Source organism: Haliotis rufescens, unplaced genomic scaffold (genome assembly GCF_023055435.1).
Source record: "Haliotis rufescens isolate VD_foot unplaced genomic scaffold, xgHalRufe1.0.p SCAF_6, whole genome shotgun sequence".
NCBI classification, from domain to species: Eukaryota; Metazoa; Mollusca; class Gastropoda; order Lepetellida; family Haliotidae; genus Haliotis; species Haliotis rufescens.
Window position 1 is genome coordinate 36,838,504 of NW_025964334.1, and position 24,299 is coordinate 36,862,802.

At 41.4% G+C, this 24,299-nt stretch overlaps 1 protein-coding gene across 2 annotated transcripts in view; it reads left to right on the forward strand.

Annotated features, from left to right (window-relative positions):
- The first annotated feature begins 4,522 nt into the window (after window positions 1-4,522).
- The window catches only part of LOC124112266, a 41,850-nt gene continuing 22,073 nt past the window's right edge, over window positions 4,523-24,299 (forward strand). Inside the window, exon 1 of one of the 2 annotated variants that reach the window (XM_046472294.2) lies at window positions 4,523-4,611. The gene's annotated coding sequence lies outside the window, so the exon portion shown is untranslated. Of the gene's footprint in view, window positions 4,779-24,299 lie in introns of both variants that reach the window. The other variant, XM_046472293.2, reaches the window with a different exon arrangement.

The following is a 24,299-nucleotide window of genomic DNA, read 5'->3' on the forward strand; positions in this document are numbered from 1 at the left end:
GGGGTGATGTGAGTTAACATGGCAGTATTCCTGTACTGACATGGGGTGATGTGAGTTAACATGGCAGTATTACTGTACTATCATGGGGTGATGTGAGTTAACATGGCAGTATTACTGTACTATCATGGGGTGATGTGAGTTAACATGGCAGTATTCATGTACTGACATGGGTTGATGTGAGTTAACATGGCAGTATTACTGTACTATCATGGGGTGATGTGAGTTAACATGGCAGTATTCCTGTACTGACATGGGGTGATGTGAGTTAACATGGCAGTATTACTGTACTATCATGGGGTGATGTGAGTTAACATGGCAGTATTCATGTACTGACATGGGGTGATGTGAGTTAACATGGCAGTATTACTGTACTATCATGGGGTGATGTGAGTTAACATGGCAGTATTCCTGTACTATCATGGGGTGATGTGAGTTAACATGGCAGTATTACTGTACTATCATGGGGTGATGTGAGTTAACTTGGCAGTATTACTGTACTATTATGCAGTGATGTGAGTTAACATGGCAGTATTACTGACATGGAGTGATAATAAATCAACAACGAAAACAAAAGAAAAAGGCAATTTACATTGAAAACAATACTTACGTATAATATTAGGTCTTTGTACGTAGTAATAGAGCTTCCTTCACATAATTTTGTTACTAGGTCAACATGGAAAACCTATTGTTTTGAACATTGTAGAAGTTCATGAGTTATTTTGTAAACATGACAGTGTGATCCAGAGTTGGATTTAACGCGGCTTTGACCAGTATTTCAGTTACATCAGGGTTTAAGCCGAACTGATCTGGGTTTGTTTAAACCTACGAGCACGGGTATGGAACTGATAGACCAAGGATCATAATCAGGGCGAAGATTCGCACCTCCCACCAGCGATTCCTGGCGTAGAAATGGGGCGCAACTCTATTTAGCGACTTGTGGCAACCGATGCCGTAGCACATTACAGACACGACTAGGAGATTTAGGAAGTGTCTTGTATTCTGCGATGTATCTCCCAACATTATCTTTTATCCCAACCCGAGGGTTGAATTTAGAAAAAAACACCAGTGCTGATATAAAAATCCCATAAAGTAAACTTGAGCACCGTCAGTGTCTGACATCTTGTCACACAGACGACAGCTCGTCGTTCAGATCACTCCGCGACCGCCCCACACGTACAATCGTTTCTTGTTTCCGCGAACAAAAGTAGTTCATTTGTTTCAGAGGTTGAATGTCGGATTTTCTCCAAACGTTGTTACAGATTGAGAGTAGGATAATTCCATATTCATTTCTGTAAGCCATTTGTCTTTGTGATGAAACACATGCTTACGTCAGGTTAACAGTATTTAGTTAAGGTATCCGACAAATCCGCCTCGTACGCAAACGCAAACTATGATATACTTCAGGAATTATCCAGTTACATCTCTATACGTTGAGGTTTTATGCAAACACTAAACCAGGAAGAGAAGATCTTTATTCATGGTTTATGGCAGCCATTACTGTCACTTCGAGAGCTAGTTCCATCAATAAACCGCATCACTCGTAACACAGACTATCAAAACAGGCATAACAAATTAGCATCTAGCGTCATGTTAAAAAGGAGCTGTGTTCACGCCCACCATATGGAGGCTGCCTTTATATAACCTTCCTGTCTATTTCTGAGACGTGTACATACGGCTTGTCAGGTTCGTCAGCACCATACCCTTGCTGGTAGGTTGCACCAAAGCAGTTAACATCTCAGACCTGGAAAGGGGTGTATGACTTCGGGCTTTCCTGACCTTAAGATGGCAGGCCGTGGTATGTTCTGAACTACTGTTTAAAGCGGCGTTAAACCCACCTCGCCACTCACAATAATAATTACATGTATACTCAAAATTTATTCATCAACTTATTTTTAAATCTATAACTTATATTTGATAAGATAATATTATAAATATTTTGTCATATTCAGAATTAGGTTATCATTCTCTTCTTTGCATTAACTGGACGTGTTCATGCTAGGACATGCGGCATGTTATGGTATGTGCACTACCTTTTAAGAGGCCGACATGGGATTTCTTGAAAAAATAGGCGAGAAAGAATGTGTTTTCAGGTTTTACCCTAAGCAACTGATTGTTAGTTGCCTGCTGTCGAGGAATAAAGATTTAGAAACAGAATGCATAAATCATCTACAATTAAGTCTTTCATTTCAACAACAGACATTTGACAAAACAAATCGATATTTTAGGGGCAGGCTTACTACTCTCGTAACATAATAAATATGTCAAATGCAGAGGTAAGCTCTCACGTGTACTCGAAGAGGAAAACAGTGGAAAGCACTGATCTCACGGGGTCTAGTACAAGAGACATTACTTGTATGTACAGCAAGGAGTAGCGAGTGTTAAGCAAACGTGTCACAAGGGATTATGTCGCAGGACTGATGTTCTGTAGCCGGTGCGTGGACGTAATGGCATACTTCAGATGTTATGTGCTTGTTACACTGTGTTTGTTTGTCGTGTACCGCCGCATTCATAAACATTCCAGTTATATGAAAATAATCGACTCTGGGCTAGACAACCGAGTGGTCGATATTGTGAATAATGATCCACGCCGTCAGGGTATGATGACGCAATCAACCAAGACAAGTATAAACTGCCGGGAAAAGAAAGTATAAACCCATATTTGATTGTGACTAAACTTAAACAAACAAGAAATGGATATTCGATGATCGATGTGCTTGATAAGGGTATCATAGCTGTGTTTTGGACGTTTACTTTCAGCGTCTGTTTTCAGCCTAGTTACGTTTTGCTAACGTTCGTACCTATTTGGTCACATACAATTTTCAGGAGTATACATATTTGTGTGTGGTTGTGTGTGTGTGTGTGTGTGTGTGTGTGTGTGTGGTGTGTGTGTATGTGTGTGATGTGTGTGTGTGTGTTTGTGTGTGTGTTCTATGGGGTTGCTGGTTATATACGTAAACATAGCGAGACCATGTAGGATGGAGGGTTTGTCATAGCACACACGCGCTCAATTACATTTCCGATTGGCTATACACATCCAGTTCAAAGTGTATAAACCTAAAACGTTCAACCTAAACACTTACCTCCAAATTCGTATATTTCATTTAATCAAAGTTAAATTTGAATTGGAATCAAACCTCTAAGAAGCTACAAAAGCAAAACAAAATTTATTGGAAACTATAATCCTGAGGAAAACACCTCACAAAAACGTAATTTTTGTGGCGAGCAATTCCCATCTTATTCAACAGTCCTAAGCATAATTTTTTTTCAAGAATTTTTGGGAACAATTTATTTTTGGCGATATCGGTCCCTAAGTGAGTAACTTAGACATTGTGATTGGCCAACTATGATTTTACACCGCGTTATTCCAGTAATAAGAAAAAATAAACATACCATTACAGGTGAATGTACATATTTTAACTAGTTAAGTAGTTTTTAAAATAGTTGGATGGTGGTGCACCCCCGCATTCCCCATCTGGATTTCCGCATGGTTGAATGCTGGACTCAGAAACGGCCCACGCAGTGTATGTCTCGGCGTGACAAGCAAATGTGTCAACCGCTAGCCTTCCAAACACTGCCAAAAACGTCTGCATCCATGCATCACTGCTGTCTAGAAACATAAGTCACCCCTGCCTCCAAGTAGCCGCCATTAGTAGTTATGCTCAAGGTGCGGTCGGGTGAAATGGGGCTTAACGTCGTGTCCAAGACTGAGACTCAGATACCATGTCGCAGTTTATCATGAATACGCCACTCAGACACTGAATACATTATATACTGACTTCGAGCCGACCAGTGACGGATTTATCCCCTTATCCCGAGCGCTAGGCAGGGTAACAATAAGTTCCATCTTTTTACGTCTTTTGGTATAACGCGCCCGGCATCGAACCCCGGACCTTCCGCTCTCTGGACAGACTCTCTACCACTAGACCACGGAGGCGGTCCTAATCATGTTCAAACGATGCTGGCTTGTTAATTAGGATTATTCGGTGTACACAAAACAATTAAAGAGTTTAGAAAACGAAACGACCAAACAGTGTAATTATTATTTGACCCACTGGATTTGTTCGGAATGCACAGAAATGCGACAGGATGGGAATTTGTGTGGCATTTAACACACACCTATTACCTCCTCTAATCGACTATCCGGACAACTACCGTCCAGTTACAGAGAACAAGTATTCGCTCTAAGCACATAAGCATATTACCCATCACATTTTGCCGCCTAATGAAGAGAGAAAGACAGCCAGGGAGAAGGAAATCCCTAGCACTCAGCACGTCATCATCGCTAAGTGTAGTATGACTTCAAACGTGGTGAACTCCAAATTGCAATTCCTGCTAGTGAAACTTTAAGGCAGGAAAAATAAAGACAAAAGGGAAATAAAACGTACTGCAGATTAATCAAAACATAAACCAGCTGCCACATTCCAAAATCATTGTTAAAGCGTGGCCCCACCCACTTGCAGGTCACATGACTTAATGTCATGGAACCAGACGTCACGCTTGAAAAAGTATCATCCATCACGTGAGCGCATGACGGTTTTTATTAGGTGGACCATGTCACTTTCTGAGGCGACAGGGACGTGGCAATCCATTTCGGCTCCAGTTTAGGGAAAGGTAAACTTAATATTTTGCTGTTTAGGAACGACACATACTAAATCTATAAAACTAAATCACCTCCCTGGAAAGCTTCCGGCCTCCTTGCAAACAGGTTTAACGACTTTGTTTGAAAACAACAGGGTCGCAAACGTGGGATAAAACACATCCATTTTCTTGAAAAACAGGTAAGATTTACTGTCTTTATTTTTCTTGCTTGCATTTGAATGAACCTGTTTGTTTCTATTGACCTTGTGTACATAAGGGGGAATTTTATACCTATTTATATAATTTATATGCAATGACTTCTCTATAACTTGAACTCAAGAAGTAGTAACTTCACTGTCCCTTTATAGTGCTAGCCCATTGCGATACCATGCCGCAGTTTAACGTCACGCTTTTCAAGATTATTCCACGCGTGTGTGGCTGCTTGTACTAGTCCGGACTTAGTCCGGTTTTATAGTGCTGGCCCACTGATATACCATGTCGCAGTTTAACATGGATGCCCTACTCAGATACAGCATACTTCGAGACGACCAGTTCTTATTTTATTCCCTTAATGTCTAGCGGCAGGCAGGGTAGCAACAAGTACCATATTTTAACGTCTTTTGGTACGACGCGGTCAACCGCCGATCTTCCGCTCTCCGGGAAGACGCCCTATCCTCTCGACCACTGAGGCGGTCTGGTTGTCTCGAACTACGGAGTTCTCAATGAACCCTTTTCGGGATAAGGGGGTTCCACTGGGTTATTTTAGTCTGAAATATTCTTTATACTATTCTTTGAACTATTGATGTTGTAAGGTATACATGTTAACACATTCGTAACCATTAGTACTTAAAGGGAAACACGACTCCCAAATTGACAGCCCTAGCTTACGTCATACAAGTCGTATAAACTCCACTTTGCATGTGTTTGTGATGGATGCCACCGGTGGAGCAGGATACGCTAGCCTTTTCGCGAACACTAATTATCATCATATTTGATAGTGATCCATAAACACATGCTTGTCATATAGTCGTAATCCTACAATGGACTTGTTATGATTATGGAAAGGGTTTGTCACTTATATTGGATGTGACATTTTAAGATGTAAACTGCCCGCAAAAGAAAGTATACACCGATGTTTGGTGGAGGATAAAAATTAAACCAACAAGAAATGGTTATTCGATGGGGATGTTTTTGGCTCTGGTTTTGGGAGACAAACACTTCCGATGTGAATTCGGTGACCGTTTTCAACCTAGTGACGTTTTGATAACGTTTGTAATTTGTTTGGTCAAAACCAATTTTCAAGTGTATGCTTTCTTTTACCCGGCGGGGCGGTCGGGTAGCCTAGTGGTTAAAGCGTTCGCTCGTCACGCCGCAGACCCGGGTTCGATTCCGGACATGGGGACAATGTGTGAAGAATATTGCTAAAAGCGGCGTAAAACCATACTCACTCACTCACTCACTTTTGCCCGGCAGTTAACACCAGTCTATCAGCTGCCGATTACCTCCCTTGACAGAGACATTGTGTCTGTTTTATACAGGCCATCATTAAGCCTGGTTCTGGACAAGATCTAGGTTCAGACCGGGGAGACCCCGTAATAGTGATTTCATTAACTGTTTTCAGGATATACTTTTAACATCTGGAAATCAATATGTTACGAGTGTTAATATTAGTAAGCGAGTTTGGTTTAACGCCGCTTTTAACAGTATTCCAGTTATATCACAGCGTGTCAGTTAATGTGGGAGGAACGCCCGAAATGATGCAGGTCTTACACATTTACCATTTTTGGTGGCATTCGAGACGGGTGTGGTGCTGACAAACCTAGAAACGTAATGTTCATATTAGGAAAAGCAATATACGACAAACAAACCTTACATCTTTAATTACTCTCTTCATATTTAACCTCTCGTTCAACGTGTAGCGTTGTTTTTACAGAATCTATTTTAATCGCCTATTCTCCTTTATCACAAACTCTGTCAAGCGTCACTACAAGTCTTCGTGAGACGCCTACAGTTATCCGTGAGCCGCCTATAGGTCTTTTAGTACCCCTTGACATCATCGGAGCCCCTCCGTCCGTTAGCACTAAAACTTATCTCAATAGCATTTTCACATGTAGGGCGGGAGATGCTATCCCTTATGGCGAACACCTTGCATCATCTCTCACTCTCAGTGATCCTTCCATATGATGTTCAACGTTGTTTTGCCTTGACGCCCAGTGTAATGTGTTGTTGGTTGGCTAATCGAGACTGGTTTGTCTCCGGAGTTGTCGTCTTATATCTTTATAGAAGCACGAAGTTGAAGAAGATGTGCCTTTTGAAGGAACAGATTCCATTGGTAAAACAGAACCAGCTTTAATATTGTTGAATAGGGTGTAACATAAAAGCTACAAAACTCATTCCATATTCATAAGAATCGATTGTACGGATCCGACTATATCATGAGCATGTGTTTATGAATCACTATCAAAAACAAACACAGGAACATGTCAAGATAGGGAATTGCATGGACATAATTTGTCACTGATTCTTCAAATTCAATGTCCTTCACATCTCCACCATAAATCTTCTTGAAAGATTTGTTGAGGCCTTGAGTGTTGTACTCTTGATGAAACAACTTTAGAGCATATGACATATGTACCTATGTAAGCAATCGAACTCTAGTCTTCGACATGACGAGTGAACGCTTTACCCACTAGGCTACCCCAACGCCCTCAACGACAGATAATATCCGAACAAATACCATTGGAAAGTGAAAATTATAGGTCTTTTAGTTCCCCTTGACATCATCGGAGCCCCTCCGTCTGATAGCACTAAAACTCATCTCAATATCATTTTCACATGTAGGGCGGGAGATGCTATCCCTTATGGTGAACACCTTGCATCATCTCTCACTTTCAGTGATCCTTCCATATGATGTTCAACGTTGTTTTGCCTTGACGCCCAGTGTAATGTGTTGTTGGTTGGCTAATCGAGACTGGTCATTCTCCGGACTTGTCGTCATATATCTTTATATAAGCACGAGTGAGTGAGTGTGAGTGAGTATGGTTTTACGCCGCCTTTAGCAATATTCCAGCAATATCACGGCGGGGGCCACCAGAAATGGGCTTCACACATTGTACCCGTGTCGGGAATCGAACCCGGGTCTTCGGCGTGACGAGCGAACGCTTTAACCACTTGGCTACCCGACCGCCCCTATAGAAGCACGAAGTTGAGGAAGATGGTGCCTTTGCTAGGTACATATTGGTTGGACCAGTGTAGAAGATAGCTTCTTGTTACCATGAATAATGTGAACTATATTCTGTAAACGTATTGTTTGTGAACACCAAAAGGAAATAGAATAACAAAGAATTAATAATCTCTTCGTGTTAGTGGCTGACATGAAAGAGTTATGGACCCACGAGCCAAATAATTATTTTCAGAATCTCAAAAATCCGTTCTGCACACCAGTACCAACTTTATTTGAGTGATTTTATAAATTCTGCTACCGGGTACGGGTATATTTCAAAACCAAGAAAACTCTATTCAGCAATTCGCCACGTGCACATGTGTTCTTTGTTGCTTTGTGGAAGCACATGGCCATATTATGTTTTATGATAGGTTACAGCCTTGATGTTGTCTTTGTTACCATGAATCTTTATGCATAATCCTAAATATGAACCAGATGAGGCGGTTTCAATGCTCCCTATTATATCGAGTTCAGGTGGGCAACTTCATCGACGGAAAATGTCTATTTTACCCATATTGAACGATATCAGATGATAAAATGAAGTCGTCAAATCATCAGATCAAGTCTCTTGAATGTCCATTTGAACACTTCTATATAGTGGAAGTACCACTTCTATTGCATAGATCTGAATCCTGTGGGGTTCAGAGGATTTCAATGACTGTACACACCTGCATTGTCTCACCTGTTGTGTCACACCTGTCACGTGATGATTTTGAAGCTATTATGCAAAAACACATGCACCGTGGCATGTGTCAGGTGCCGTGGGAGGTCACAAGGTCACTGTCTGGCGCTGTGGCTGTCAGATAATGCACTGATCGTGCCCGACGCGACGGGATCGACGTCCATGGCAAAGCGTGTGGTTGTGTTTCAAGATGACACACCGCCCAAATTTGAAGCTATTGGTCCACGCCTATTCTCTGCACGCATGACTGCATTGTGTGTTGTCTCTACACTGGATTGGAAGTTTGTCACGTTGAAATTGGTCAGATCAAGAAATCACTTATCTTAGCAATGTAACTACTGTAAATATATAACGTCAACGCCAGAGAATTACCGATTCCATTCAGAAGGAACAGATTCCATTGGTAAAACAGAACCAGCTATAATAATGTTGAATAGGGTGTAACATAAAAGCTACAAAACTCATTCCATTTTCATAAGAATCGATTGTACGGATCCGAATATATCATGAGCATGTGTTTATGAATCACTATCAAATAAAAACAAACACGGGAACATGTCAAGATAGGGAATTGCATCAATCTCATTAAAATCAGACCTTTGTTCTCGCTACCACTAAGCAAAGATCTGAAGACATCCCATTAGGGGTCACGTCAGAACGACCTTTCATCCGAACAATCAGTGCGTCGCTTACCAGATTATGAAAGTGAGAGTCGGAATGTGATTTCTAATCATGCAATCTCGAAACATTGTGTATTCCGAACGATAGTTACGGGTTTAACGACTGAATCCATACAATCTAGACCATCTAGTAGCCATTCCAGAATGTTTTTTTAGTCAGGTTTCAAATTTGTAATCGAGAATTTGTCAAAATATGTTTCGAAGCGTAGTCGCCAATTTAAAATTGGTGCCGTAAAGCACGAGAAAGCTGCCTTCTGATCGGGCATTCCATTGGTCGGTCAAAGTTCGCACAAGTTCGGTCTGACGTGACCCGTAATGGGATGTCCTCAGATCTTTGTTTAGCGGTAGCGAGAACTAAGGTCTGATTTTAATGAGATTGGAATTGCATTGGACATAATTTTGTCACTGATGCTTCACATTCAATGTCCTTCACATGTCTACCATAAATCTTCTTGAAAGATTTGTTGAGGCCTTGAATGTTGTACTCTTGATGAAACAACTTTAGAGCATAAGACATATGTACCTATGTAAGCAATCGAACTCTGGTCTTCGGCGTGACGAGTGAACGCTTTAACCACTAGGCTACCCCAACGCCCTCAACGACAGAGAATATCCGAACAAATACCATTGGGAAGTGAAAATTATATCAATGGCTCAATAAATATCAGCACCCGCCACTCACAATTTGCAGCAAAGGTATGTGATTGTTGCTTGACGGAGAACAAAACAATGAGGTTAGCCTATGTCTATGTCTGTACATCGATATGACAACGAAGAGAGGGACCAGCGACGTGGACTGTGTAGCAATACGGTGGGGAGTCAGTCTCCCCTTGTACCAGCACACTCCGACACATGTGTGTCATGTACCTACCAGACTTAATTGTTTGAGAACGTCAGTCTTGAGAACGTTACATGTGTGTCATGTACCTACCAGACTTAATTGTTTGAGAACGTCAGTCTTGAGAACGTTACATGTGTGTCATGTACCTACCAGACTTCATTGTTTGAGAACGTCAGTCTTGAGAACGTTACATGGTGTCATGTACCTACCAGACTTCATTGTTTGAGAACGTCAGTCTTGAGAACGTTACATGGTGTCATGTACCTACCAGACTTAATTGTTTGAGAACGTCAGTCTTGAGAACGTTACATGTGTGTCATGTACCTACCAGACTTCATTGTTTGAGAACGTCAGTCTTGAGAACGTTACATGTGTGTCATGTACCTACCAGACTTCATTGTTTGAGAACGTCAGTCTTGAGAACGTTACATGTGTGTCATGTACCTACCAGACTTCATTGTTTGAGAACGTCAGTCTTGAGAACGTTACATGTGTGTCATGTACCTACCAGACTTCATTGTTTGAGAACGTCAGTCTTGAGAACGTTACATGGTGTCATGTACCTACCAGACTTCATTGTTTGAGAACGTCAGTCTTGAGAACGTTACATGGTGTCATGTACCTACCAGACTTCATTGTTTGAGAACGTCAGTCTTGAGAACGTTACATGGTGTCATGTACCTACCAGACTTCATTGTTTGAGAACGTCAGTCTTGAGAACGTTACATGGTGTCATGTACCTACCAGACTTCATTGTTTGAGAACGTAAGTCTTGAGAACGTTACATGGTGTCATGTACCTACCAGACTTCATTGTTTGAGAACGTCAGTCTTGAGAACGTTACATGGTGTCATGTACCTACCAGACTTCATTGTTTGAGAACGTCAGTCTTGAGAACGTTACATGGTGTCATGTACCTACCAGACTTCATTGTTTGAGATCGTCAGTCTTGAGAACGTTACATGGTGTCATGTACCTACCAGACTTCATTGTTTGAGAACGTCAGTCTTGAGAACGTTACATGGTGTCATGTACCTACCAGACTTCATTGTTTGAGAACGTCAGTCTTGAGAACGTTACATGGTGTCATGTACCTACCAGACTTCATTGTTTGAGAACGTCAGTCTTGAGAACGTTACATGGTGTCATGTACCTTCCAGACTTCATTGTTTGAGAACGTCAGTCTTGAGAACGTTACATGGTGTCATGTACCTACCAGACTTCATTGTTTGAGATCGTCAGTCTTGAGACCGTTACATGGTGTCATGTACCTACCAGACTTCATTGTTTGAGATCGTCAGTCTTGAGAACGTTACATGGTGTCATGTACCTACCAGACTTCATTGTTTGAGATCGTCAGTCTTGAGAACGTTACATGTGTGTCATGTACCTACCAGACTTCTTTGTTTGAGAACGTCAGTCTTGAGAACGTTACATGGTGTCATGTACCTACCAGACTTCATTGTTTGAGATCGTCAGTCTTGAGAACGTTACATGGTGTCATGTACCTACCAGACTTCATTGTTTGAGATCGTCAGTCTTGAGAACGTTACATGGTGTCATGTACCTACCAGACTTCATTGTTTGAGAACGTCAGTCTTGAGAACGTTACATGGTGTCATGTACCTACCAGACTTCATTGTTTGAGAACGTAAGTCTTGAGAACGTTACATGGTGTCATGTACCTACCAGACTTCATTGTTTGAGATCGTCAGTCTTGAGAACGTTACATGGTGTCATGTACCTACCAGACTTCATTGTTTGAGATCGTCAGTCTTGAGAACGTTACATGGTGTCATGTACCTACCAGACTTCATTGTTTGAGAACGTCAGTCTTGAGAACGTTACATGGTGTCATGTACCTACCAGACTTCATTGTTTGAGAACGTCAGTCTTGAGAACGTTACATGGTGTCATGTACCTACCAGACTTCATTGTTTGAGATCGTCTGTCTTGAGAACGTTACATGGTGTCATGTACCTACCAGACTTCATTGTTTGAGATCGTCAGTCTTGAGAACGTTACATGGTGTCATGTACCTACCAGACTTCATTGTTTGAGAACGTCAGTCTTGAGAACGTTACATGGTGTCATGTACCTACCAGACTTCATTGTTTGAGAACGTCAGTCTTGAGAACGTTACATGGTGTCATGTACCTACCAGACTTCATTGTTTGAGAACGTCAGTCTTGAGAACGTTACATGGTGTCATGTACCTTCCAGACTTCATTGTTTGAGAACGTCAGTCTTGAGAACGTTACATGGTGTCATGTACCTACCAGACTTCATTGTTTGAGAACGTCAGTCTTGAGAACGTTACATGGTGTCATGTACCTACCAGACTTCATTGTTTGAGATCGTCAGTCTTGAGAACGTTACATGGTGTCATGTACCTACCATACTTCATTGTTTGAGATCGTCAGTCTTGAGAACGTTACATGTGTGTCATGTACCTACCAGACTTCATTGTTTGAGAACGTCAGTCTTGAGAACGTTACATGGTTTCATGTACCTACCAGACTTCATTGTTTGAGATCGTCAGTCTTGAGAACGTTACATGGTGTCATGTACCTACCAGACTTCATTGTTTGAGAACGTCAGTCTTGAGAACGTTACATGTTTGTCATGTACCTACCAGACTTCATTGTTTGAGAACGTCAGTCTTGAGAACGTTACATGTTTGTCATGTACCTACCAGACTTCATTGTTTGAGAACGTCAGTCTTGAGAACGTTACATGGTTTCATGTACCTACCAGACTTCATTGTTTGAGATCGTCAGTCTTGAGAACGTTACATGGTGTCATGTACCTACCATACTTCATTGTTTGAGATCGTCAGTCTTGAGAACGTTACATGTGTGTCATGTACCTACCAGACTTCATTGTTTGAGAACGTCAGTCTTGAGAACGTTACATGGTTTCATGTACCTACCAGACTTCATTGTTTGAGATCGTCAGTCTTGAGAACGTTACATGGTGTCATGTACCTACCAGACTTCATTGTTTGAGAACGTCAGTCTTGAGAACGTTACATGTTTGTCATGTACCTACCAGACTTCATTGTTTGAGAACGTCAGTCTTGAGAACGTTATATGGTGTCATGTACCTACCAGACTTCATTGTTTGAGATCGTCAGTCTTGAGAACGTTACATGGTGTCATGTACCTACCAGACTTCATTGTTTGAGATCGTCAGTCTTGAGAACGTTACATGGTGTCATGTACCTACCAGACTTCATTGTTTGAGAACGTCAGTCTTGAGAACGTTACATGGTGTCATGTACCTACCAGACTTCATTGTTTGAGATCGTCAGTCTTCAGAACGTTACATGGCAGGTCGTGACCACAATGCCGTTTTTTTATAATACGTTTTCGTTCGTAGGTAAGTAGGCTGAAAACGTGAGTCACGTAGACAAGCACAGGCATCTGTCAGCTTCATTCAGGGCTGGGGAACACGTGTAGTTGGTTGGTTGGTTGGTTGGTTTGTTGTTTAACGCCGCACTCAGCAATATTCCAGCTATATGACGACGGTCTGTAAATAATCGAGTCTGGACCAGACAATCCAGTGATTAATATCATGAGCATCGATCCACGCAATTGGGATCGATGACATGCATCAACCAACCAAGTCAGCGAGCCTGACCACCCGATCCCGTTTGTCGCCTTTTACGACAAGCATAGTCACCTTTTACGGCAAGCATGGGTTGCTGAAGACCTATTCTACCCCGGAATCTTCACGGGTCGGAACACGTGTAGGATAGTGAGGGGTGTTTATTCGTGTAAAGCATGGTTGGAGTTTTCACTTAGGTAAGCTGCGCTGTGTTACTGTCCCATGTCAATGACGTATTTATGTTGGGTTATTGAGGCAGGAGGCGATGGGGTAGCCTAGTGGTTAAAGCGTTCGCTCGTCACGCCGAAGCCCCGGGTTCGAATCCCCACATGGACACAATGTGTGAAGCCCATTTCTGGTTTTCCCCGCGGCGATATTGCTGGAATGTTGCTAAAATAGGCGTAAAACCATACTCACATGTAAACTATACATGTTCAGATACCTCCAAACTGAACGCAAATCATATACTCTGCAAAAAATAGAAACACAAAAGTAGTAAAATCGTTAATATCTGACAGACTGTTTCCGACATCCATACACAAAATGTATACCAAAAATGAATTGGTCATTGCTGCATGGATTTGAGATTGATTTGTATGGAAAGAATGAGGTACTGTAGAAATTTGTCGAGAAGATGGAAAATCGCAAAAACACCACCACGTGAGAGCCTGGCGCCGAAACACACCAGCATAACATGCACGTGCAACATCACTTGTTGGGCTATAAAAACGTTGGGTTTGCATTTGCATCAAGTGAAAAGTGAAAACATGTCACGGAAGTCCAACGCAACAACGCCATCCTTCGACTGCAAACAGGAGAATCATCAGGCGAATGGTCAGGTTTTTTTCTACTAGCACTAAGCACCATTACAAGAGTGTATCACTACTGGGGCAAAGGACAGATTCATACGGCTGCGTCGCTTACCTGAAAGAACCACAATGGCCACCTCTACAACTACGACAATGCCAGGATAGCGTAGGGTATCAGCCCAGTCAGTGAGGAACCGTTTACGCGCTGAATGGTAGCCATCTCCTACTCTGGTAGAAAAGACTGGTGCAAGTTCTGGGCAATTTAACGGCACAACGTGACACGGGTGAGATTCTTCGGCCACACGCCATTCCCATTATGCAACAAGCGAACGTCATTTTACCAAGAAGACAACGCCCGACATCACACGACAAGACTAACAACAGCCTCCTTCAGGATCCAGGTCCTGCCAGGCCACAATCTGATTGCTGCCATGTGACAACGATGCCAGTCAGTTATGGCCATACAAGATATTGAGAACAGATGACCTTCACCTTTAAATCTGCAGTTCCATGTGTGTGTGCCATATGGAACCTGGGTCAATGACAATGATGTGTGCCAATTTCGAACCATCGATTACCATATGTTGATTATGTATATGATATATAAAGTATCTAAAATCACACATTGGGCGGTGGTGAAGCCTGGTTGTTGTAGCGTTAGCTCGTTGTAAAAAGCCTAGGTTTTATTCTGTACATGGGCTCAAGGTACAAAGCCTACCCTTTTTTTTAATCATATGTTAGAAGAGATATTTTCCTCCTTCTTTAGCATATGATATGACACATATTTTTCTTTATTTTATTCAGCTTGTAACAGGCTTTCTTTTTGAACCGGCTAATATAATCTTCCTTTGTCTGAAGAATATTTTTAGAGACGTGTTTTTCTTATTTAAAACAACAATTGTCTGAAGTAGTTGGTCATTCTTTGGCAGCGCATGATGCAAGGCAAAGCATTTTGCCCATTATTATTTCGCTTTAATAATTCATGACAGCACACCCCATGTAAGATGTCAGCCCAAAAACCCCAACAAAGCCACGTGAGTCTCGCCATCCATCATATAAGCCTCATTAATGTAACATCCGTTCATTATGCAAAGATATACAAAGGGATTAACTTCACATTTGTTTTCCGCCACAATGCATCTTTATGTCTGACTGTATGTGTTGACTGAATACCAAAGAAATCTGGTACTTTACCGTTTTTATCAAAAACTCCAAAAGGATATGCAAAGCAGATCGACAGATACCGATACATAACGTCCGGCATTCGTTGAGAACGTCTACACAAAGGGACGCTGTAAAGCATTGCGGCCCTTAGGCGTGTCAGAAACTTATGAATGTGCGTTCAAATCCAATCCCGGTTCGCCCCGGTTGTTTTTCTAGGTTTGTCAGCATACCCTTGTTCGTTGGTTTCACCAAAATGGTAAACTTCCAAGACTTGCATCACTTCAGGCTTTCTTCCCACATAAAGCTGCCACGCCGTGATATAACTAAAACAATATTCAAGGCGTCTTTCAAACAAACTCACTCATTCATTAACACAAATGTTATTTTGTAAGCCATAATATTATGAAAGTCAGCGCTTCAAGACATACAATATTGTTCTCTAAAAGTAGGAACAAAACAATTGTTTTTTGCCCTAAAATTCATTATTTTTAGAAACAACCTGCCAACGACTTGTTTTCATTTTTCCAGAATGTTCTGAAACCGATTATCATCTTTAAAAAAATCTTAATCCTGCCTGAAATCAGAGTATCAAATTGGGGCCATTTAGCTTTAATTGACGTGTTATCCTCAATTTTAACCTCAACCTCAGTCGTTAAGTTGCTCTTGGTCATAGCGGTGGTGTAGCCTTGTGGTTAAAGCGTACGCTCGTCACGCCGAAGACCCCGGATAGATTCCCCACATGGGTACAATATGTGTAGCCTATTTCTGGTGTTCCCTGTATTGATATTGCTGTTATATTGCTAAATGTTTCGTTAAACCATACTCACTCATTCTTCACATCAGCTTCAGCCCTGTAGGAACTTCAGCTTTAATCATAAACCTCATACTTGGCCGTTACCGATTTCACACGGAAACAAAAGTAAAAAGAACTATGTTTCATTAAGGATTGACGAATGACCACCAAAAACATATTTTTTATATAATCATGTAGTATTGCATATAAATATAATGCCGGTCGTTTGTCCATGATATATACACATCATATTCTTCGCAAAATAATATTTTATATATTTTTTTTAGAGAAATAATAAACAACATGGCGCTCGTTGTGAGCTGACGGACAATGCATCTGTGATGGATGGCGTGGCAGATTTCGGGCATTGCATTAATCTTCTCGATGTCCGGATGTCAGGACGCTACTTAATCCTGCCATTTCGTTCTTTTTACTCTCCGGTAAATATGTCACCCCCAATATATGGAAGCTGGTGTTAGCCTGGGGCAGAGGGAGTTTCCATAGTAACTGCGACAGTGGTTTGACTTTGTTTTACATGCTAACTGCACAAGAATGTGTGCATCGTGAACAAAAAGGTGACAATGTCAGTTTTTATTTGCATCTTCATTTGGTCGGAAATTGCATCCTAATAATCGCATTGCAAAACTATGCATTAGAATTGTAATTATGTTACCTAGTATTTGACGGTAGTGTGTGATATGGTAATTAAGATGTAAAACGATACGACCGTAAGTCAGGATTACAGAAAAGCAATTGTGAAAAACAGAGCAATAAGCACAAGTACACTTATAGTGTTTAGTGACCCGTGAACATCCGGGGTAGAATAGGTCTTCAGCATCCCATGCTGGCCGTTAAAAGGCGACTATGCTTGTCGTAAGAGGCGACAAATGGGATCGGGTGGTCAGACTCGCTGACTTGGTTGATGCATGTCATCGTATCCAAATTGCGTGGAATAATCACTGGATTGTCTGGTCCAGACTCGATTATTTACAGACCGCCGTCATTAAGCTGGAATACTGCTTTGTACGGCGATAAAAACAACAACAAACAAACAAACAAATATAGTGTTTAATGTCTTAAAACTTATAGCTTTGGATGTGATAGTTTGAAATTATGACAATATACGCCAAGATACATGTTTTCAATCCTATATTTCATCACTCCGGTGTTCGTAAGAAGATTCAAATCAGTGCTGGGTACAATCATGCGTTGAGAATATTTCGCGATAAACAAACTTACGATGTACTCTTATTCCTTCATCAGCCATGACACTTCATACATTTATATTACAGTGATGTTCACAAATACAGTTTGATTTAACTCCATATTTGAACATATATATATATATATCGGTCCTGGCATGACAGGTTAGCTATAGTAACCTGAAGATCTAAAGACGTTTTACAATGGATCATTTTGAATTACCCAAAACTCTCATGCGGTCAAATGTTTGTAACATAATGCAAACAATGGCCCGCAACGCAGCACACTCGCTACACAGAACCATGGCCATGCAGCCGTCGATGCACGTGCTGCGACGAAAAATACCGTAAACAGTTTTATCGGTGTTGCATTGAGCATCCGAGCAGGAACCTGTATAAAATTCGACCAAAAGTGTCACTAAAACAACCCCAAACACACTGAACAAATGCAACAGAGAGCAGAGAGCGAGGGCCATTGGTATGGACATGGTGGGAACTCCACAGGTTCAGATTCACTCGGTTGCTCACGACAGACCATCGGCAAACTGATCACACGATACAACAAGATTGGCCACACCACTGACAGACCTCGGAGTGGCAGACCACGTGTAACCACCCCTTTAGAAAATAGATATCTGCGAACCTTGCATCTATGCAACCGGTCCCTGACAGTCAATGAATCGGCAGCAACGGCCTTGGGCCACCTTGTCAGCCGCTGCACAATGAGAAGACGACTACGTGCTCTTGACATTAGGGCATACAGACCTCCCCGTGGGATGGTGTTGGGTCCACAACATCGCCAAGAAAGACTACAGTTGGCTCGACGTGTACGACGTCGGCAACGGCGCGAATGGCAACGTGTCTTGTTCACCGATGAGAGCAGGTTTAGCCTACTCCATGCAGACGGAAGCGTCCGTGTTTATCACCGTAGGGGTAAAAGAATGGTTCCTGGCTGTATACAAGATGGAAGTCGTAGTCTCATGCATGGTGTGGGGCGGCATCTGTGACGACCAAGTGACACCGCTGTTATCCATGTGGTTAGCCATGCAAACCTCAATGCACAACGCTACGTTGGCGAAGTCCTGGGACGACAACAGCGACAACAATGGGGGATCCTGCTGCACCAGGACAACGCCCGACCACACACCGCCCGGTTCACGCAGGACTTTCTAAACAACGTCAACGTGCCCGTGCTGCCTTAGCCCTCACGTTCTCCCGACATGTCTCCCATCGAGCACTTGTGGCAACATCTGGGTAGAGAGCTAAAGAGACGACACAACCGTCCTAACAACTTACAGGACCCGGAACACGCCTTGCGGGATGTTTGGCAACACATTCCGGCAACACATCAGGTGATGAAGGAGTAAGCATATACTCCGAAACGTTGGGTCGCATAATTAAGAAGTTGACATCCTAAAATTCTCTCCCACATGTGTATCACTTCTAAATGCCTTTCAAAGATATGTAAAATATATGTATTGCAGCTATAAAAGAAGACATAATTATGAAAAACCTAAAAATTTGTAAAATTGTATGTGACTTTACATTTTTTCATGTACCACGCTATTGGAAGTGTAGGTATTGTATATGGGTCAGTGGCCAGTGTACAAACAGAAAGATTTGAAAACTTTAAAGAAGCTACCTATGAACGTGCGTTCGAATTCCAGAATCGCCCTGTTAATGTTAATGCACCATACCCGTGATTGTAAAGTGATGAACGTCTGAGACCTGCATCACTTCGGTCTTTTCTTCCATATTACGTCACGCCGTCATATAAGAGAATACTGTTCAACGATCCACGCTCACCCACTCACTATTTAGTGCAAGGGCTGGAGGTTTTAGGCATGCGGTTGTTATATATGGGCACTTTGTTTCATTAGGTTGATAGAACACGTTCTGTTGTTTCCTGACAGAATGATTGATACACGACTTCGTCAAGCTACATATTCTCCTTCATCTGTCATTGTACCATGTAAGGTATTTAACATCAAGATGATATTTGGTATGCTAATAGAAACACCACTTGGTTTCGTCAGACATGGTGTATGAGACAGCGGTTTGATGTACAGGAATTCGACGCAAGATGTCTTTTGATAACTCCACCGGTGTATATTTAAACATATTTAAAATACTTGAGCTCATAATTGACACCAAAACGCAGATAGAGCAAAATATACATCACAAACGTGCAAATTTTAAAAAAGCATCTACGTGAAAACCACGAGACTTGCACGTGATCTGCACGTGGAACATGAACACAGGGCTATTAACAGGTCAGGGTTGCCGTCTACCTGTCCTCTTTACATGTGCGATTGCACAACAACAAGCACATGGCGTGACAGAGTCAAGCATCGGTCGCCTGGAAAAGTGCGCTTCATATATCCAAAGCACTCCGGATTACCAACACCAGAGACCACAACTGTCCAAGATCTGGTGAACCCGTGAAGATCCGTGAAGACCTCTGAAGACCTGTGAAGATCTACTTACCGCAAAAGGCATCATGGTCATCGTATCCAAATGGCGTGGATGATGCCAATGATTCGATTATTTACAGACTGCTGTCATATAGCTGGAACATTGCTGAGTGCGGCGTTAAAGAACAAACAAACAACTGCCACAAGTCACTCCCAATATGAAGAAATCCAACGCCGTAACACCATACAGTTCCTGCCCAGGCCGCCTCGATAACCAGATCTGAACCCCATCAAACATTTATGGGACGAGTTTGATAGGCGGGTGCAACAACGTCAACCAATGTCACAGATTCTGCCACAGCTGGCATTGGCATACAGGTCTATTGGGCCACCATTCCTTGTCTGATTCGTAACCTCGTGGTCTAGTGGTTACAGCGTCCTACCAAAAGACCTTAAAATATGTACTTGTTGTTACCCTGTCTGGCGCTCGTCATTAAGGGGATCAAACAAGCCTGGTCGGTTTGGGTCGTTATACCGAGTAGGTTATATATGTTAAAGTGCGGCATGGTATTTCAGTGTTCTAGCACTTTAAAACCGGCATAAGTCTAAACCAGTACAAGCAGCCACACAGACTTAAAAACACACGTACACGCACGCTACAAGTGCAATAATCTTGAACGCGACGTTAAACCGCATTTCATCTCACAATAAGTCATCACCATTGGAATAAAGCTAAAGAGGTCAGAAACAAGGTGGGTGAGATTGTCTCCTTCTGTCGTACCGATGTTTTTCAAAGCATCTTAATTGGAAATCAAATATGGGTGCCAGTGAACCTCAGAACCCACTGGAGCATGCAGTATACCATCACTGATGATGACACATGAGTTGTTCAAGAGGTTCAAGTCCGAATTTCAATATGGCCGCCACAGCAGCCGTACATCCAGCCATCTCCGTCTTCCTATACCTTTAGATAAGTGTTAGTGTATTGTATTCAAGTTCTCCTGTTGTCATGTCTCCCCTTCGTGCAACTCTGATATTTCGTCTTTTATTTTAAAAAAGTCCAATAAAAGTGACGAGTAAATGTTACCCTCACAGGCAGTACAGTGACTCGAACCTGGCAATTCCTACAAAGCCTGCCGTCAGATGTGAAGGTCATTGCCACTAGAAGGAGAAGATAACTGCGATTGCAATGTTACATATCACATTATCTCCCTTTTTCTAAAAGCACTAAAGATGCGGGTCGCGGTCGCGGCATTCAGGTTGATGTGAATTATTTTCACCATTTGGTCTGATACGTCTGGTTTTGTTGTCCGCCATTATTAAGTAACTGATTTGATTAGTTCAGTCCCTGATATCGACACACAGGACGCCTACAATATCATGCCGCAGTATCATACAGAACGCAGGGGGGAAATGAAAATATTTGTCTGTACCTTTTCTGCCAGGTAATTGTGTGGATGAAAAACACTTAATATATACATTCGTCTCTTAAGAATTACTCACATTCAAGAGATATTAGATTGGTTCAACGGACAAACGAACATACTGGTATGTCGTGTGAATCGACGCACATGAGCGCATCACCTGTGACGTCATCGACCCATGACTCGAGGTGGACCATTTGTCTCCTGCAGGAATAGCGTGTAAAATTTGGAAATTAGTTGCAACATATCGTGATAAGAATAAAGACACTGTGGCAACACTTGACTCATTGTTAGTTTTGTCATTAAGTGGTACACATTGGAAACACCTCTTCTTAACGTACATACTTCTCTATATGTTTCTATGGTTCGCGCTTTGGCTGTGAGTATATATCCAACTTTAGTATTGACAACACTTATGACCATATTCAACTATTTAGTTAGGCATATATTGCCTTATAATTACTTTTTCTTGCTACTTATATCATTTGTAGCTGGTAGAAGTTTCCTGACAATTGCATTATCTACGACGTACACAAATACCATGCGTATCACATTCTTTTCCCACTCTTGGAGTCATGCTAAACAATAAACTTACATCGTTCTTCAACCAAATTGAGTTGATTGGTTCCAGTTAATGTCTAAATTTCAACATTTTTGTGCTGGTCCAAAGTGTCTGTTCTTTGACGTGTATGTTGTTTAACGCAGCACTCAGTAATATTCAAGCTATATGAAGCCAGACCGTACAATCTAGTGATTGACATCATGAGAATTGATTTATGGAATTGGGATACGATGACATGGAACCAAATCAGCCAGTCTTACCATCTGATCCCGTTAGGCTGAGGACCAGTGGTAATCCGGGTGCTGTTCTTTGAGAGTTAAGTATTGATAATACTTATATGCATACTTACAACAGCTCTGTATTGCTTTCAAACAAATGTATGCATAAACAGCTATTGGAGTCAAAGATCAACGATTAAAACATGGACGTGTACAGCGAAACCCAAATAACCCTGACCCTCTGCATAAATGCACTGTGCGGAAATATTGGTATGAAAATTAATGCCTATGTTTCAGTGACTGACAAATACCCTTTTCTCTCTGCTATTGCAAATTGTGGAGCCCTCATGGTATCTCTGAAATAAGTAAACAAAGTCCGGTTGTTTCGAGCCTCAAGATGAAATCTAGCTGTAGGCAAATCCCTGAATCATTATGATTGTATGGCCAATGTGTATTTATATACACCTCCTAAGAAAATCAGCTTTAGGGATGGGATTAGATCTGGAATAACGGTGTGTCAGTGTATCATGTACTCGTACGTGGTAGATAGTCCTTCGGCCATCTTCTGTGTTAACACATATGTCAACTGATCAGAGAACCAGAATGGTCATGGCATCGTGTGTGAAGACCTTGGGAATGCAGGTCTGTAGGATTTTTTTATAGTTCAGGTCAGTTAACAACAGCTGTAAAACGTGTTACAGTACACAAAGTCAGCATCCCAGATTTTTATGAAGATGATACATCGACCAAAACATTATACGTCGCTTATTACGTAAAAGAGACATTATGACATAAACCAACGAGTTAATGACATTTTAAACAAACGAGCACAAATCTCATCCTCGGGCCAAATCTTTCGTGTATCAAGTCTGTCATTGACCGATTCACCGAAGCCTGTGAATATAGATTCCAATGATGACATGCATTGGACATTATGTTTGGAGACCTTGATATTGTTATGACATATTTGATATACACATTAAATGTTAAGACATGTGCAGTGAAAGGTGCATGTAATTCACCTCCTTCGCGACATTAATAGAGGCGAAATGTGTCACCAACATGCTGAGCGACGCATGTTCGCGGTGTCATAATTTTCTTTCCGCTGATGTCTTTAAACTCTATACAATAAGGTCGATTGTTATGTTTGCACACTGTCATTTTAATTGTATGAAATTCTGGGACTGTGGAGTATGTTTTGTGTATAACTTAATGTGTCCGTGACGTTAAATCTTTAGGTTTTATTTACATGAACTGATTTAAATAAAATTTAAATAGAAGTTGAACATGCCTAAATCGTTTATAAACTGTTTTTCCAGAACCTATATTTGAAAGTCCTTATCGCGTTGTTCATGTTGTGTATATGTTGTAGGTAGTTGTATATGAATAGTATGTAGTTGCATATAAATAACATGCAGTTGCACTCGCGTATAATGGTATATATTTAGTTTTATAACAGTATGTCGTTGTATACAAACAGTGTTGAGATGTATAGAAAATACAGTATTTAGTTTTTGTGAACAGCATGTAGTTGCATATAAATTATTATGCATTTGTATATCATATGTAGTATGTATTTGTATATAAATAGTATGTACTTGTATGGTATGTATACACTACCGTGCAAAGGAAAGTATACACCCGTGTTTGATGGTGGCTAAAAAAGAAGCAAATAAGAAACGGTTATTCGATGATGACGTATGTGATAAGGATACCACAGGCGATATTACATGCACCATGCCAATAACTATCTTGCGATAATGTCTCGGGGACTGACAGGGTGCATGGAGATATGGAGAACACAAACAACGCTATTTCATTCAACTTTGGCCTTCTTCCCAAATTTAGCGGTCAGGCCGTGATATAAATGAACAACTTTACCAAAAAATAGTATTAAAAAAGTTGGAAAATATATACAACAGTTAATATTTAATGCATACATGTATAATGAGAAATTAGAGATGTAGGTCCTGGGTCTTCACAATTAACGTTCCACGAAAGACCTCCGATTGAACCCCGAGGCAAATGACAAGTTGTCAGGTGCTGTAATTAAGGCCTGCTAGATATTGCCAGTAGACATTGCGACATGCAGGGATTAGA